Below are 16794 nucleotides of genomic sequence, written 5' to 3'. Positions count from 1 at the left end.
CACCGGCTGGACTGGGGGTGGAGGACAGTAGGGCATTCTGGGAAATTGAGTTTATAGTGTATGCAAAGTGGATGTGACCTATAAGGACCAAATATAATATAATATAATATAATATAATATAATATAATATAATATAATAAATTTACAATTAAATTGTCAATTCTATAATTATATATAACATTAATATAATTATATTTATTTTTTACATAATACAAGGTTGTTTGTGTGTGTGTGTGTGTGTGTGTGTGTGTGTGTGTGTGTGTGTGTGTGTGTGTGTGTGTGTGTGTGTGTGTGTGTGTGCGTGTGTGTGTGCGTGTGTGTGTGTGTGTGTGTGTGTGTGTGTGTGTGTGTGTGTGTGTGTGTGTGTGTGTGTGTGTGTGTGTGTGTGTGTGTGTGTGTGTGTGTGTGTGTGTGAGTGTGTGTGACAAAATGTCCCCACAAAGATGGCAATACATTTTTGTCCTTGTGGGGACATTTTCATGAGGAAAACAGCTTATAAATAAGTCATACTAAGTGATGTTTTTTGAACATGTAAAAATGCAGAACGTTTTCTGTGATGGATATAGGTTTAGGGGTAGGGTTAGTGCAGGGCGATAGAATATATAGTTTACAGTATAAAAATCATTATGTCTATGGAAAGTCCCCATAAAACATTAAAACATAACAGACATGGCTTAGATTAAGCCAGGATTAGGCTTAGTTCAATTAGGGCATTTAAGTAGGTTTTATTATTATTATTATTATTATTATTCATAAATGTGCCTTAGAAAAATCATTAGTGTGCATGTTGAGACATGCTGTTTAGTATGGGACTTGCTTAAGCCTTGTCTGTGAAAATGGGGGTTTATTAGCTGGAAACATAAAATAATAATATTTTTTTATTTGGCATATCACTTTATAATCTTTATTGTCATATATTCAGGTGGAAATGCAGTTCAGTTGAATGGCTGACCTGCACAACATGTACTGAAAGAGAACAGTTTTGCTCCATTATGTCATGCTGCCCCCTGGTGAGATTCTGGATCACATTAATGGCAGTTTTTCTTTCTGGCTTCTTTAGTCGTGCCATACGGTCCTGCTGTTCTCCAGTGCACTTTCAGTTTGCCATACTAACTTAGTTGATGTTGGTTGCGTTGTCAGAATAGAGAGCAGAAGATGTGGTGCAGAAGGTCTGTGCTAAGTATCACTTACCTGCTCTCTCCCCGTCACGCTTTGGTCTACAACAGGTTACACTATAGAGCAAAAAGGTGTTAGGAATAATGGCAGAAGATGAATAGGACAAATGTCATAATTTCATAAGATTGAAAACTTATACATGATTCTCAATAGCCTGCATGAAGCCAGACAGTGATTTTAATAAAGCCAAAGCTTAATATACTAGATATCAACCATAGTAATTTATACATTGGCAATTCCTATTTGCATTTGAATATATGTGATCAACCTCATCAGCCTGCATGAAGGCAATATTTAGATTTGTGTAATCAATCTAAAGACATTTAAAACCTGTTTTATGTTGAAGAATGATGGCATTCCTCATGTGTTTTCATGGACATGCAAATTCACTGAGCCGCTTTAAATGTTTTTGCTTATGGGAATTTAAACATCAGTTTGGTGCATTTTAAGGCTTTTAAACACGACTCTCCATTTGAAATGATTTTCAATCATTCACTATCTGTGTCAGACTCCACAAATGCAGTGTCTCTTTTTTCAAAGCATTGCGGCACTTTTTGTTGTCATAACCAGAATGGTTAACTATTATTAAACATAAAATGAACCTATAGCACACACACACAAAAAAACAGCTGGTTATAAAGCTGGCTGCACTTAATAACAAGTAGTTTAGCAATATTTCTCTCCACATTTTTATCTTGGTTTTAAAAGATTCTGCAAGAGAGTGAACATTGATAATATTGAAGGAATTATTAACAGAAGACGGTGTTGAGTGACCACAAGGGTGTGCTATACACTACACGAAAATTGTACCTCATCTGCTTGCTAAGTTTAACGTATACTGTAGATAGACGTGGTTTCTAAATGTGTGTCATACTATGGAGCCCTCCAAAAAAGGATTGTCTTTACAACCGAAAATCTGCTTCTGTTGCACGTATCACATGTGCGCTGTTTTGCAAAAATGCTTTCGAAAACCCCGAAAAGATATGACACTGCAGTGCAGTCTGACGTCAGGATGCAGTCATTCATCATCATTGTGCCGCTGTAGGCTATAGTACAACACAATCAAAGTGTAATTTACACATCCAAATTACGTCGCCTTTATATGTTGGTTTCCCCATTCAGTCACTTTATGCTGTAGTATTAACTGTTTTAATGCAAGTGGCTTCTAAACATGTTAACCATGTGACAGATGAACATGATATGGAAATGGAAAGGAAAATTTACATTATTGATTTTTTTTTTAAAGGGAAATAATATATTTAAGCTTAAACCCCAATTTCACTCATTTCCAGACAGTCCTTGTTTTATCTGAATTTAAAAAAAAGAAAGAAATACAAATAAATAAGAAAGCCAGAATGAATGTGTCGTGGTAATGAATGTGATATGTTTTTAGTTATTTTATTTGTATTTAGACAGTGCATTCATGTTGTGTTTATTGTTTGTACTGTTGTGAATTAAACTATATGCTATATTACAGATTACGCTGTTCACGTTACATTGCGGAATTCGCTCTCTTTCATATGTTACTACAGACAGACACTTGTGAATGCAGCCCCGCGCATGCGCAGTGTCAAATGTGTGTGCGCGAGTAGCAGCCGGGCGTCGTGGTTTCGGTTGGCTGGGAGGAAGAGGAATAACGAATGTGGGAGCCAAGAAGAATTCCTCGTTGGCGAACGGCGCTGGAGCGACAATATCCACAGGATTTCTGAAACGTTTTACGGACTACACATGTCTCCTTAGGGAAATTTAGGGAAGTTTTCCCCTCACGCGTTCCCGGGTCGGATAAGGTAAGAGACGTTTACCGGGGATAATTAGTTTTAACGATCAGGTTTAAATCAACAATGCGAAGTGGCGAGTAAAACTCGGGAGCCGTTGGACAGCTTTCAGATTTTGTCATGTTTCTTTATTGTGTACACGAGCATATAGTGGGCAGTGGTGGTTTTTTATGAAGCAAGCACTGGTCATTATGCAGGATTTTGGATCACTGTACTGTATTTTCATTAAGTGAAAAAACGTTAGCGAATATAAACGCTTTAGTCCTTCCTGATCAGTCAGCGCGCATGCGTCAGCACTATGTAGTTTTCACTCACCTGGACTAAGGCCATGCAACAATAGTGAGACTACACTTTTCACACAATGGTGCCCTTGTTCTTAAAGAAAGTTAATGTGTCTTGAAGCTTCTTAAAATTAATGTTGGTTGTTGGTGAGGGCAGATTGTTGCTTACTCGTAAAGTTTCAGCACATGCTTGAAGAACCCAACTGAAAAGGCCAGTACATCTCAGTGTACAAATGTTGCTTTGCAGTTTGTTAATGAATAAAAAAAAAAGTGGTTTGGTGTGAGTTTTAAGTTTGGTATTTAGCTCTTGTAATAGATTTGGGTATTATTTGGGTAGATGTATTTTGGTTATGGCAGAAAACCATTTGAAACGTATTTTCATAATCCTAATAACAACAGGTGGTTTTATGTGTCACTATTGGATTAAAGGAATAGTTCAGCTAATTGATTTTCTATCATCATTTACTCACTCATTCTTGTTACAAGTCTGTATGACTGACTGACTTTTGTGGAATACAAAAGTTGTAGAGTCACAGCTTTAGTCACTTTCACCATATATGTTTTGGAAACTGTTGTGATTTATGTTTTGTATCATATTTGATACATCATGTTTTTTATGGTTCATATAGTATGATAAAGCGAGAATATGGAGCTCACACTCTGAGGAAAAACATCAAAATATGCAATTTGGTGCAGTTGTTATTTATATGGCAAAAAAGTAGATGAATTTTGTATATCTTGTATTGTAAACCAATGAGATTTTTATAACAGTACAAGAATATCACTCAATATCCTCAAACAATATGTCTTAGTTAGCCTAGATAATATTTAAAGGTTTAGGCTTATGATCAAAGCTTATCTGTCGTGTTCATTGTGGAGGCCATGGCTTATTAAGGAATGCAATACAATGATGATTGAGAGATCTACGAGTAAATGTTCCTCAAAAGCCTGTTGTATCATATTTGATACTTTTTAACATGATTTTTTTTTTTAAACTTGTTGTCAAAAGTATAAAATGAATAGTATAAAAGTTATTATGTTTGCTTTATAAAAATCAGTAACGATTTCACAGCAAAAAGACACGTGCACCACGACCTGAAGGTGGAATTTTTTTAAAACTATACTAAAAGGCCTTTTACTTGCAAAAAAAGTATGATCTATCAGTATGAGGGCAAAACATTGTACAGGGTTCCCACGGGTCCTTGAAAGTTTGTGAATCTGGAAAAAAGATGTCAAGGCCCTGGAAAGTTTTTGAAAATAAACACACATAGATACAGGTCCTTGAAAGTGCTTGAATTTATTTTGTGCAAGAAGTTTTCTGGAAAAAAAATCCATATTATTCCCTCCGGTCCGCTACTGTGTTATTTCACCAACACTTCGTGGCCTATGTGCACTAGCTTGCTTAATTTACGTTAGTTACGTGCATTTCCACGTTAAGTTAAGTGCTTCCCGCATTAGGTACTTTGTGTTTTCCGTTGCCATGACGTTCACGCGCGCACGAAAGTACTACGATGAAACCTCAGCGTTTGTTGTTGGACACAACAAATGTGTCTCCACATTAAGTCCTTGAATTTGAGGGTAATTTGGACCTGGAAAGTCCTTGAAAGGTCCTTGAATTTGAAGTTTACCAAAGTGTGGGAACCCTGGTTGTAGTAGATTGAGTACAATGGGATTTTCTGCAAAGTTTTGATAATTATAGAAATGTATGTTTCAAATATGAAACAAGTAGGCTTTATAGTATAGGGATGGGCAAAGTTGGTCCTGGAGTGCCGCTGTCCTGCAGAGTTTAGCTCCAACCTTAATCAAACACACCTGAACAAGCTAATCAATGTCTTCAGGATTACTAAGGCACAGGTGACAGGCTACAGGCAGGGTTTTTATTATCAGGGTTGGTGCTAAACTCTTTAGGACAGCGGCACTCCAGAGCCGACGTTGCCTATCCCTGCTTTATAGGGTCAATTGTATGCATAAAAAGTCAGTCAGTCTCTAGTCTCAGCCTCAGATGTCACGCCCACAGGCCATTGGCTGAACGTCCGATGCATATGGCACACGAAATGGAAAAAACTTTGGGAGATTTGAAGTCGTCATCTGATTGGTTGAAATCTCCAGGATTTCCAGAAAATGTATATGTCACGTTCTTTAGCGGTCCACTTGGAAACAAAGCTGTCATGATGGCAAACCCCCTTATGGAAAAAAAGAAAGCCTGTGACAATGAGCGCTTATCTGGATGAACTAAACGCTAGATTTTTAAAAGAATGTGAAGTTCACATCACCATTGCTGCAGTAAACTTGTACAACGTTCCTAAATTAAGTGCACACCATTTGGCTTTTTTATGGGGACGTCGTCTTTACATTTTCCCACCCCTAAACATGATGCTGTGATTGGTTGCTTTCGGTCTGAAGTCCTTCTTGTTTGGTCCTTCCTTGGCCAATGAAAGCTGTGTTGGAGTCCAGACCTTCTGCTGTCAGTCTCAAGATCTGGCTACGTGCATTCTGCTTTAAGTAGGGATTAAGTCATACAAATTTGTCTCGATATGTTCAGGGCAGAATTTAAAGTGCTTTATGAATATTATTGACTCCACTGCAGGTCGTGCACTGATGTGTAGCAGTATAACAAAAAATCAGCATATGTTTCAGGGGGAGTCAGATGGCTTCACCAGTGCACACGCCATACCACCACATTAAACCGTATGAAATTAGAGAACCAGACTGTCGTGCCTGGAATTTTGAGGTTTTATTTTAGTCCTTCCTCTTTGAGGCTAATTCAATCACATGAATGTATCTGATAACAGTCATATTGGCCAAATTCAGTTCTCATGGTATGTGAAGCAAAGAACAGTGAGGGGCTTCTTTATGGACAGACGTGGACATCAGTCACTGCTGCCGTTCACACAAAAATAGACTCAAGCTTGGAGCAGATTCTTCTTTCAGGTAATAACTTAAGACAAAATGTATTTTTGTGAGGAGCTGAATGCCGTTGTAAATCTTAAATAAATGCATCCAGGTGTTAGGCTGAACTCCAGTTTTCAGTAACTTGCCCTGTAAAGTAGCAATATATCTGTGTGCGGAGGAATAGCTGGAGTTCTTGGGTATTCATAAGTTCTTTTTCCATCAACTAACCAGAAAAGCTTCTTAAACTTGCATGCACTGACTTTTGCAGTCTGCTGGTTATTGATATGTCGACGGTTTTGAATAGACAAACCCAGCTGAGAGTATAGGCCTGGATTGTCTGAAGGATTTGCATATTGTCATTTGAGTCCTTGTAGGGTTTTTTTAAGGTGGTGGCGGCATTGTCTTCTGCAAACATGGCTGATTGGTCTATTTGTTTTCTCTTACATTTGTGTGTCATTGTTATCAGGTGGAGAGAAAAATGAACAACCCATGGGCTAAGAAACATGTCTTTTTAAGCTCTAAAGCCCAAAGTATAGCCTACTTTGTTTTTTGTTTCACCCGTACGCTAGCGTATGCGCACATTCGAACACGTAGCCTTTTTAAAGTATACTCCATATGATAGCATGCGTGAACGTAAGCGGTCGACACATGCGCTCTAGAACATTTCTGTGCTATTTTTCTCCAGAAGTTATGACAGAAAAAAATGTCTGTATTCTTTTAAACTAAAGTTGCGACGTATCTCATAACCCCCTCACACAAGCACTTGTCAATCTGTGCATCTGTTGTTGTTGCAGTCTCCAGTATTTTGTTGTTGTTTCTTCTCTTTGGTTTCATTTTCTACTGTGAAACAACGGCCCGCGCCAGTGTTGCCACTTGTGTAACAATTGATTAGTGCAAAACAAATTCAACGTGCATGTGAGCGTTACAAAAATCGTCCGGTGTGCGTACTATTCTGGTGACGAAATTTGCGTCAAGGGTCGGGCACACTAGACTTTTCGTTCCAATGATTTCCATTCAAACGTATACATCAGACCAGAAACGCAAGCTCATGCGAAAAGTTTGGTGAACTCTGACCTGCGAATTTGTATGTGTGTCGTGTGACCAGTAGAATATTGATGCGTCACAGTGTGACCTCTTGGCTGAATTGAAAGAATGCATATTTCTGCAGTGACTGCGCCTTCACGCTTAAAAATCGAAGTATCCTTAGGATAGTTCAGTTCACCCAAAAATGAAAATTCTGTCATAAATTACTCACCCTTTAAGGACTCGAGTAAGTTTAAAATATCTTTATCATCAAAGTGATCACATTAGTACACACCTTAATGGACAACAGTGTAGTCATACAGCCTAAATGACAATGTAATGACTGCATATTAATGCCATCACAGACTTTAGTATTATTATGGGTATTTATGGGTTATATTCTCAGGTAGGTTATTAGCGTGACATCACTACCTGTTTTTATGACGTCCATTAACTAGGCCAGAAATATCCCTAAAGCTGCTGAAGTTTCTTATTTTCTCTCACTCTCTCTCTCTCTCTCTCTCTCTCTCTCTCTCTCTCTCTCTCTCTCTCTCTCTCTCTCTCTCTCTCTCTCTCTCTCTCTCTCTCTCTCTCTCTCTCTCTCTCTCTCTCTCTCTCTCTCGCTCATTCACTCTGCTCTCTGCTCTCTCCTTCTGCCTGTTTGGCCAGAGTAAATATAGCATGTTTGGTTTTTTGCTGGAGGATAAACACAGATGTCGAATCGGACTTTTTGCCACTGCAGACTCACCCCAACGGTTTCTCTTAGAGATATAGGAAACGACAGAAAAAAGGTACAATCATGACACTCAGAAAATGCTTATTAGGTCTGCCATTAGGTCTGATTGTATCCTTATTTGACCAGTCCAATTAGCCAAGTAACAGTTAATAGAGTTACTTTTAAGTGTATAATTACTGTAATAGAATGCAAGGTAGTTGAATATTGCATTAGTAATCGCACATTAACTAGAGAGCTATTTGCATCGTTAGGAGAAAACTGGTCTTTCCGCTTGTTTTGCCTACTTATTGAACACGAAAACTGACAGCATTGTAATGTGATATGGTACAGGGAAGAATAGGTTTTATTTGTATGATTGCACAGCTACTCAACCGAAAGGCAACAAGTGATTTTGTCAACTTGCTGTCATGACTTATTGTCTTTTCTTGAGAACATGTCAATGGAAAAGAATGACTTCCACAAAGTGTCAGCCGAAGTCAGCAGGCTTCCATGCTGTTATACACCTGTTTCACTCCTGACTCTCCACCTGCTCAGCTCCAGAACCAGAGAGACCTGATTGACGAGAGAGGGAGTTTGAGCGCAGAACAAAACTTGTCTTTGATATGGCTTCTCACTCGCATGCATAACAGAATAACAGATACCTGAAACCTAAAACTGTCATGCATATGTGAAATTTAGGATAAATATTGAGATTTTTGGAATTTTGTCAGGGCTTTTGCATTAAAAGCATGATATTTTCCATTGCTATACTATCTTTATAACAATTAGTGGTGTACTGATAGAAAAACTGTGGCTGATAATGAATATGATGACCTACATTATAAATGTACACTACTATTCAACAGTTAGGGGTTGGAATAAGTCTCCATATTCTTGGAATATGCTCACCAAGGCTGCATTATTTAATCAAAAATGCATTAAAACAGTTATATTGTAAAATATTATTACAGTTTCAATTGTTTTCTATTTGAAAATATTAAAAAATTTAATTTATTCCTGTGAAATTTTCAGCATCAGTGTCACATGATCCTTCAGAGATCATTGTGATATTCTGATTTGCTGCTCAAGAAACATTTCTTATTATTATCAGTGTATAATAATACACAAGTAAAACAGTGCTGTTAATATTTTTGTGGAGACTGATGCATTTGTTTCAGGATTCTTTGATGAATAAAACGTTCAAAAGAACAGCATTTATTTGAAAGAAATCTTTTGTGACATTATAAATATCTTTACTGTCACTTTTGATCAATTTAACACATCTTTGCTCAAAAGTACTAAAAAAACTTGTAATGTAATTTTTATTTTATTACTTTAATATTTGCCGTGATCAAATATTCGTCATCCAATATTGGATATTTATTTATCTATCATCATTTAGGGATTGTGATAGATTATGGTTTCCCTTTAAGAGCATATTTTTCCATGAGTTAGGCTACTGTGTGCCTGTAAGTTTAGCATTTAATTTTTTTCCAAAAAAACTAGCATAGTTTAAAATAATTGTTGTCTTATCAGTTATCAGCCATAATTTCAATATCGGTGCATTTCCAAATACAGTAGAAAAGAAAAAGTTTTACTTAAAAAACATATATTATCTGCACACAGTCACAGAGAACCCCTGCAATAATATAAATCATTTTAATGTGCTGTAACCATTAAAGAAAAGCTTTTAAATGTCTTCTGATTTCTTAAACATCTAGCCTGGAACATTAGTTGATGTGGGAGTACTTGGAAGATATGAGAGGGAAATTGACTTTTACCAAAAAGTGTCTCAAAAGGGAAAAGTCTTTGTTTTATAGAGGATCTCCATTAAATTAATGACACCAGATGTTTTCAGACCCACACAGTTGTATAAGTAGGCCATTCATTGTCCCAGGAGATCTCCTTGTTCACAACTTTCTGTTCTTAAGGAATTTCCTATTGATCTGGCCGAGCAATTTATTCTGCTCTCTCTGGAGAGACGGGGAGGAAGAGAGACATGGAGAGGAAACTGTCGGAGTGATCCTCGAGAGCGTGTCAGCGGATACGCGGGAGGAAGTGTTGATGAATGGAAGCCGACTGTCTCGAATGTCTCCGGTACCGTTCCAACGCTAATGGCTGTTTCTAGTCTTAAACCAGATACACTTTCTGTACTCTAGTTACGTCACCCACAAGCGAACTGTGATATGGACTTGATAGACTTTAATGAAGTGGGTAGTTTTGCTGCATCTTCCTCCATCTGTCTCTTATTGAGGGAAGTGTGGTAGTGTCGTGCGTCACGCTGGTTCTTTATGTTGCACTGTTGGAGAGGAGGGTAACTCAGACAGGAAATGAGTGCAGGGAGATGACAGGCCCATGAATCACCCCCACTTTGAGGAGATGGGTCACATCAAACACACACAGTGCGTTAAAATACCTCATGTTGCCTAAGCGCTCGTCAGAGGAAACGCATTCGCTCCCATGTCCTCTGACTCACTCATATATGCCAAGAATTCGGTCCACTTTAAGAATTTAGTAGAACATGTAATTTTTTCCGAAGATTATTCGAGTACATTTTACAAGAAAATACGATTTCAGTTTTTTTAACTTTGCTTGCCAGAATTATTTGTGATCTTTACTCGCAATTTCTGAGTGAAAATTGATCCTACCCCAAATTTATTTGTAAATGCCACTTGAAACCACAGGGTTTTTCCTGCGTTGAAAATATTTTGTCGGCCGCCAAAATGAATCCTTAGTTTTCCCACCAAACATTTATTAGATATTAATAATAATAATAATAATGTGACGATATCTGCCGTTCTGGAGAACTGGTACCTGCTGATAGCCGGCTTCTTTAAAACGCTCCTGTGAGTGTGTGTGTAAGCGCTCAGTGAAAAGCCTCAAAGGTTTCTATTTACAATGTGTTTTTGCAGCGTTGAGCTTTGTAGCCAATCACAGACATGTCTGTTGAGCGTGTGAATACAATGGCCAATTAAATGTGTTTGTTTCATGCTGCGAACTACACATGGCAAAGTTTCTGGATTGACAGCCGTATTTAAATGGGAAGTTGAATCTGACAGTGATAACCATAGCAACTGAACAATCTGATACTGTATGTCAAATGATCTGTGCATTAAGTCCTGGTGTGTAAATGCAAAAATAAGAGACATGCCACTTTTTCAATGTAATGTGTTAGTGTCCTTTTACATTTAAATTTACATATTTTTGAATCTAAAAATATGGTTATAGGCACTTTGTTTCATGCTCTGGCCTGACAGTGATTATTTATTTGTTAAATAGGAAAAGTGAACATTACAAACTGTTTCTTTGGCAATTTATTGTGACAGTACTGTGCTTCACATGGGTAGGGAACTTTGTACTGTGTGTGTGTTTGTGTTCGTCCGCAGACCATTTTTGACCCAGGAAAAACCCTGAACCACTGAAAGGCATTTTTTTGGCGTATGGTTTGTGGTGCGTACTGTACCCTACAAGTGTCCATGGTTTAGTTTCAAAATAGTGAGATGATTTTGAGCTTCTTTAAAGGCTTGTGTTCTGAATATTTCTTTCTCAGAAAGCTCTCACTTGCCTCCTTTGAGAGCCCTGATGTGGTCAGAGCTTGAGGGCCGCACTTTTTCCGCTCTGTGTAGTCTGCACACGCCCACACGCATATGCCTACACTCGTTTAAGTAGCCTACACACATTCCTGCATTTACTCCATCTTCGGTCTGCAATACCTTCCATTTTTTTGACCACTTTAAAGTGGTATTTTATGGTATTATAGCTGTATCAGTGATGTTTTATTGGGTTACTGCTCTCTAATCGGTTAAATCGTGGTAAGAAATTCTAATGATCTCTTGATTAGTCCGCCGTCCTGTATCATTACCCTCTGATTTAGTGTTTGGGCTTGCATCCAAAGAACAGATGACGACTGTGTCAAGGTTCAGTGTTGAAGGATTTTTTTCTTTTGCCAACTTTTCCACTGGCTATATACAGTACAGGCCAAAAGTTTGGACACATTACTATTTTTAATGTTTTTGAAAGAAGTTTCTTCTGCTCATCAAGCCTGCATTTATTTGATCAAAAATACAGAAAAAAAAAATGTAATATTGTGATATATTATTACAATTTAAAAATAATTGGTTTTCAATTTATTATACTTTAAATGATCATTTATTTCTGTGATGCAAAGCTGAATTTTCAGGATCATTACTCCAGTCTTCAGTGTCGCATGTGACATCTAGTCTATCACATGATCCTTTAGAAATCATTCTAATATTCTGATTATGAGTGTTGGAAACAGTATATTTGATGAATAAAAGGTTAAAAAGAACTGCATTTATTCAAAATAAAAAAATATTTTCTAATAATATAAATCTTCTTTACTATCACTTTTTTATCAATTTAACATATCCTTGCTGAATAAAAGTATTGATTTATTTTTTAAAAAAAGAAAGAAAAAAGATTAATATTTGTAAAAAATTTGCTGCTTTTATTTTATTTTATGTTTTATCAAAGTATCCTAAAAAAGTATCACAGGTTCTGAAAAAATTAGGGCTGGGAAAAAATTAATCGCGATTAATCGCATCCAAAATAAAAGTTTGTGTTTGCATAATATATGTGTGTGTACTGTGTATAATTATTTTGTATATATAAATACACACATATGCATGTATTTATTTTAGAAATATTTGCATGTATATACTGTATATACATTTATACATAATTTGTATTATATATAAATATAAATAATTTACATATAAATAAATAAAAATCTTAAATATATACATGCATATGTGTGTATTTATATATACAAAATAATTATACACAGTACACACACATATATTATGCAAACACAAACTTTTATTTTGGATGCGATTAATCGCGATAAATTTTTTCCCAGCCCTAGAAAAAATATTAAGCAGCAGAACTGTTTCCAACTTTGATAATGAATCATCATATTAGAATGATTTCTAAAGGATCATGTGATAGACTGGAGTAATGATCCTGAAAATTCAGCTTTGCATCACAGAAATAAAGGATAATTTAAAGCATAATAAATTGAAAACCAATTATTTTAAATTGTAATAATATATCACAATATTACATTTTTTTTTTTTCTGTATTTTTGATCAAATAAATGCAGGCTTGATGAGCAGAAGAAACTTCTTTCAAAAACATTAAATATAGTAATGTGTCCAAACTTTTGGCCTGTACTGTATATATTCAATATTACATTTGTTTTTCGCCTTATGTTATTTCATGTATAACTTTAATATATTCACTACCATCTATCGTCTTATGCACACCAAGACTGCATTTGATAAGAATGACAGTAATATTAAAATATTATTATGATTTAAACAAAAAATTTTAACAAAAATGTAATTTATTCCTGTGATGCAAAGCTGAATATTCAGCATCATCACTCAAGTATTCAGTGTCACATGATCCTTCAGAAATCATTCTAATATGCTGGTTTTGATAACATTTCTCCTTACTATCAATGCTGACAACAGTTGCTTAATGTCTTTGATGATTAGAAAGTTAAAAACAACAGCATTTATTTGAAATAGATGCATTTTGTAACATTATAATCGTCTTTACTGTCATTTTCGATCAATTTAATGCTTCTTTGAAGAATAAAAGTATTAATAATTAAACAAAATCTTACTGATATGAATGCAAAAATAAGGAAAAAAATATTTCCTCTATATAACATGTCATGCAAACTCTTTAGTCTGACTGAAATCATAACAGTTCAAAGTCAGACTCACAGACATAGATAATATGATTGTCGTAATATGATAATATGATGACGTTGTGCGCTTGGTGTGTTTAATCCTTCAAATCTTCAATTACACTTTGGCTCATGTATAGTTAGACAGATAACTGTAGCTCAACCATGCAAAACCTGCTGTAGTTCAGTTATAACTGCATGTAAACATACTTGTGTTGTAACCCATGGTGGAGAGATTTACCTTTTTATAAGTACCTTAAATCCAAAGCATTTCTGCCCACAGTGACCATATAAACTGAATTATGGCCTGTGGGTGAGCATTTCTCAAATTTGACAAGGATAACTCATACCGAGCTAAGAACAAAGCTGGTTCCAGGACCACTTCAAAGATGTGATGTTGGCGTACTGAACGGTGCCTTGCCTCGTGCAACCCTTATAAATGACTGCTCATGAGCGAGGCGTTTCTGCAGTGCAGAGCTGCCCTCCTTCTGTCAGAACTCTGGTTGTGGCTCAGACAAAGCTGCAGATTGTCTCCAAAATACAGGAGTGCCAGGCTTGGGGTTAATACTGACGCTTGTGCCAAAAGCACCAAGGGCCTGGTTTTCTTGCCTCTGTTACAGACTGGAATTTCTCGAGAGGAAGTCGAGAGTGTGCGTTCACATGTGCCAGTGCTATTGTGACTCCCCACAGCCGGAGTCCAACAACTGTAGAGTCATTGTTTTAATCTTAATTGAGTTCAGCATGGAGTCAATCCCAGAATGCCATTTAGTTAGTTTTCATCGCATGCCTTTATCCATTACAAAATCAGATTTGGTAAAAGGGCAGAGAGTTGCAAAAGTCAATTGCGTGCAAAGTGCAGACTGTGTCACAGATCATCTATAAGAAGACCCACAAGGAATGCCTGCAGATTTACACACAATTTGATTGCCTGCAATTCAAGTTCTGCACTCGGTTAGTTACTTTTGCTTTCGATTATCCACATGAGGATACCAGGAAGGTGATTATTTGTAAAGCATTGTTTACATTGAACCAACTGTTCCCACAGTCTGTACACATTCGCCAACCTGTTAGAAGAGCATTATTGGACAGATGTTTTGTGCAATATTTGTTTTTACAAAATCAGTACAAGTACAAGAGCAGCTTGACTGTGTTGTCGCCTGCGTCTCGGCCAAAAAGCTGCACTTGATCACACCAAAAGGACTAAAGGCGACTGTCAACTAGGGTTGCCAACTTCAGAAAAGAAAAATGCGGGACAATCGTGGTTCTTTATAGGAAAATAAATTTGTACTGTATCACACAGTAGCCTATATGTCATTTCAGGTTCGTATGTGTTTAACAATTTCTCAGTTATAAACACATTTGTTTTGCTTAACCTGTTTATGTACAATTTAATTCTAAAACGAATTTTAAGGTCACACAAAAAAGTCACATTAGGCCTACACACAAACCATAGTTCAATATAATATTAGACCCAAAATACGGGACGTCCCGGCTAATTCGTTGGCAACCCTACTGTCAACTAGCATGTGCGTTCTGTGCCTGTGTGGAAGGAAATATCTGTCTATATCAGAAGTATCAATAGTCTATTTTCGTCATTCAAAAAGGGAAACCGAAACTAGGACTACAGATATACAAACCGTAAACAAAGCAATGCTTGCTTAGCATTTTAAATATCAATCACGCTGATCCAGTCAGATCATGTTATTATGAAAATATTCGTGCATTCGAATGCTCAGGTAAGATGATGTAAGTTATATCACCCTTCTGTCAGTACCGTCTTGACTTCTTTGCTCGCTTTCATCGCTTTCGCATTTATTCTCGTGCACCGACTCATTTGCTAAGTTGAACAGCCAATCAGAGTCCTCTCTCACCGATGCTGATTCAACACGCTGAATCTGCCCAAAAGAAACAGACAGCGTCTCACTAGAGCCAAAAAACGAAGCCTACCAACGTCCAACCATCAGCTTAGTGTGTCCCGGCCTTTAGAAAAAAAGTCTTGATGCTATATTGTACTGCAAAATTATGTGACTCTTATGCATCTCCAAATATTTAGGTCATTGTGAGCAGATTTTAAATGCCGGTGGCTTTGTGTGTGTGTGTGTGTGTGTGTGTTTTACACTCTTATTTGTTTATCCCAGCATGAGTTTGTGTCTCATGCTGTACAGTGCAGTGTCTGTGGAGTTTAAAGCTACTCATCTTTGGTATCTGACACACACACACACACACACACACACACACACACACACACACACACACACACACACACACACACACACACACACACACACACACACACACACACACACACTGAAAATGAAGAGTAATGACAGTAGGGTGTTGACTGTTGTGTTCCTGGATCTCAGGAGAGTTACACTACACACCGCTGGAGAGAGAGAGAGCGAGAGAGAGAGGAGGGAAATGGCCTGTTTTCTCTGAAGAACAGTGGAGCTCTTATCATCGTGGGAGAGGGAGAGATTGCCTGATTAGGGATGAGGGATGGCTGGACCCACAGAGAGTGAAAGAAAGAGAAAAGGGAGTAAAGATCCAAAAGCATGTGGATGAAAGGGTTAGGTGCACCTCAGTTTGGTTTTAGTGCGTCCTGATTCTGCGTTCATGCCATACCTTTCAGACGACCATTACCTCAGCTAGTCTGCTTTCAGTGCATCTCTTTCTCTTCCTGTGTTGATTTTATCAGTCTGACATCGTTACACATTTTGGTCACACTAACATAAAGAAATTCCCCGAGAGGCTAGATTGTCTCGTAGCCATTCAGAGGACCGTGTGAGAGATTGATAGGGGTTTTCTAAAACAGAACAGCCTTCTTTCTCATGAACGAGGTCGGGGTTGTAAATTATCCTGCGTGAGAGAGCGAGGCTTTGACCACAGACATCGGCCGTGTTTCATTCTCCCAGCAGTCGACGAGGATGAGCCTTCGTCACTCCTCCTCCCCTGTCCGCACGCTTTGAACGATGACGGGAATGTAAAGTGGGCTGAACTATGCGTGGAGCCGAATGAATTCCTGCACAGATCAGCAGTATAAACATACACACGGTCACGCTCATGCAGGGGTGCGCCTTTCAACCCGTTCCCACGTTTCAATCCTGCAGGAATGTTCCTAGCCCAATGGGGAGTATTTAGACACGTCTTTCCGCGCTCCCTTTTTATGCCTTTATTCCTCCTCAATCCATTCGCACCATCTGTTGTATCCTTACAGAA

At 37.5% G+C, this 16794-nt stretch overlaps 1 protein-coding gene across 3 annotated transcripts in view; it reads left to right on the top strand.

The window, feature by feature from the left end:
• The first annotated feature begins 2757 nt into the window (after positions 1–2757).
• Positions 2758–16794, top strand: part of sipa1l3 (signal-induced proliferation-associated 1 like 3) — a 93619-nt gene continuing 79582 nt past the window's right edge. For all 3 annotated transcript variants that reach the window (XM_082182439.1, XM_082182438.1, XM_082182440.1), the window contains exon 1: positions 2758–2963. The gene's annotated coding sequence lies outside the window, so the exon portion shown is untranslated. The remainder of the gene's footprint in view (positions 2964–16794) is intronic.

Source organism: Leuciscus leuciscus (assembly GCF_965113295.1).
Source record: "Leuciscus leuciscus genome assembly, chromosome: 10".
Lineage (NCBI taxonomy): Eukaryota > Metazoa > Chordata > Actinopteri > Cypriniformes > Leuciscidae > Leuciscus > Leuciscus leuciscus.
This window is presented reverse-complemented; position numbering and strand designations above follow the sequence as displayed.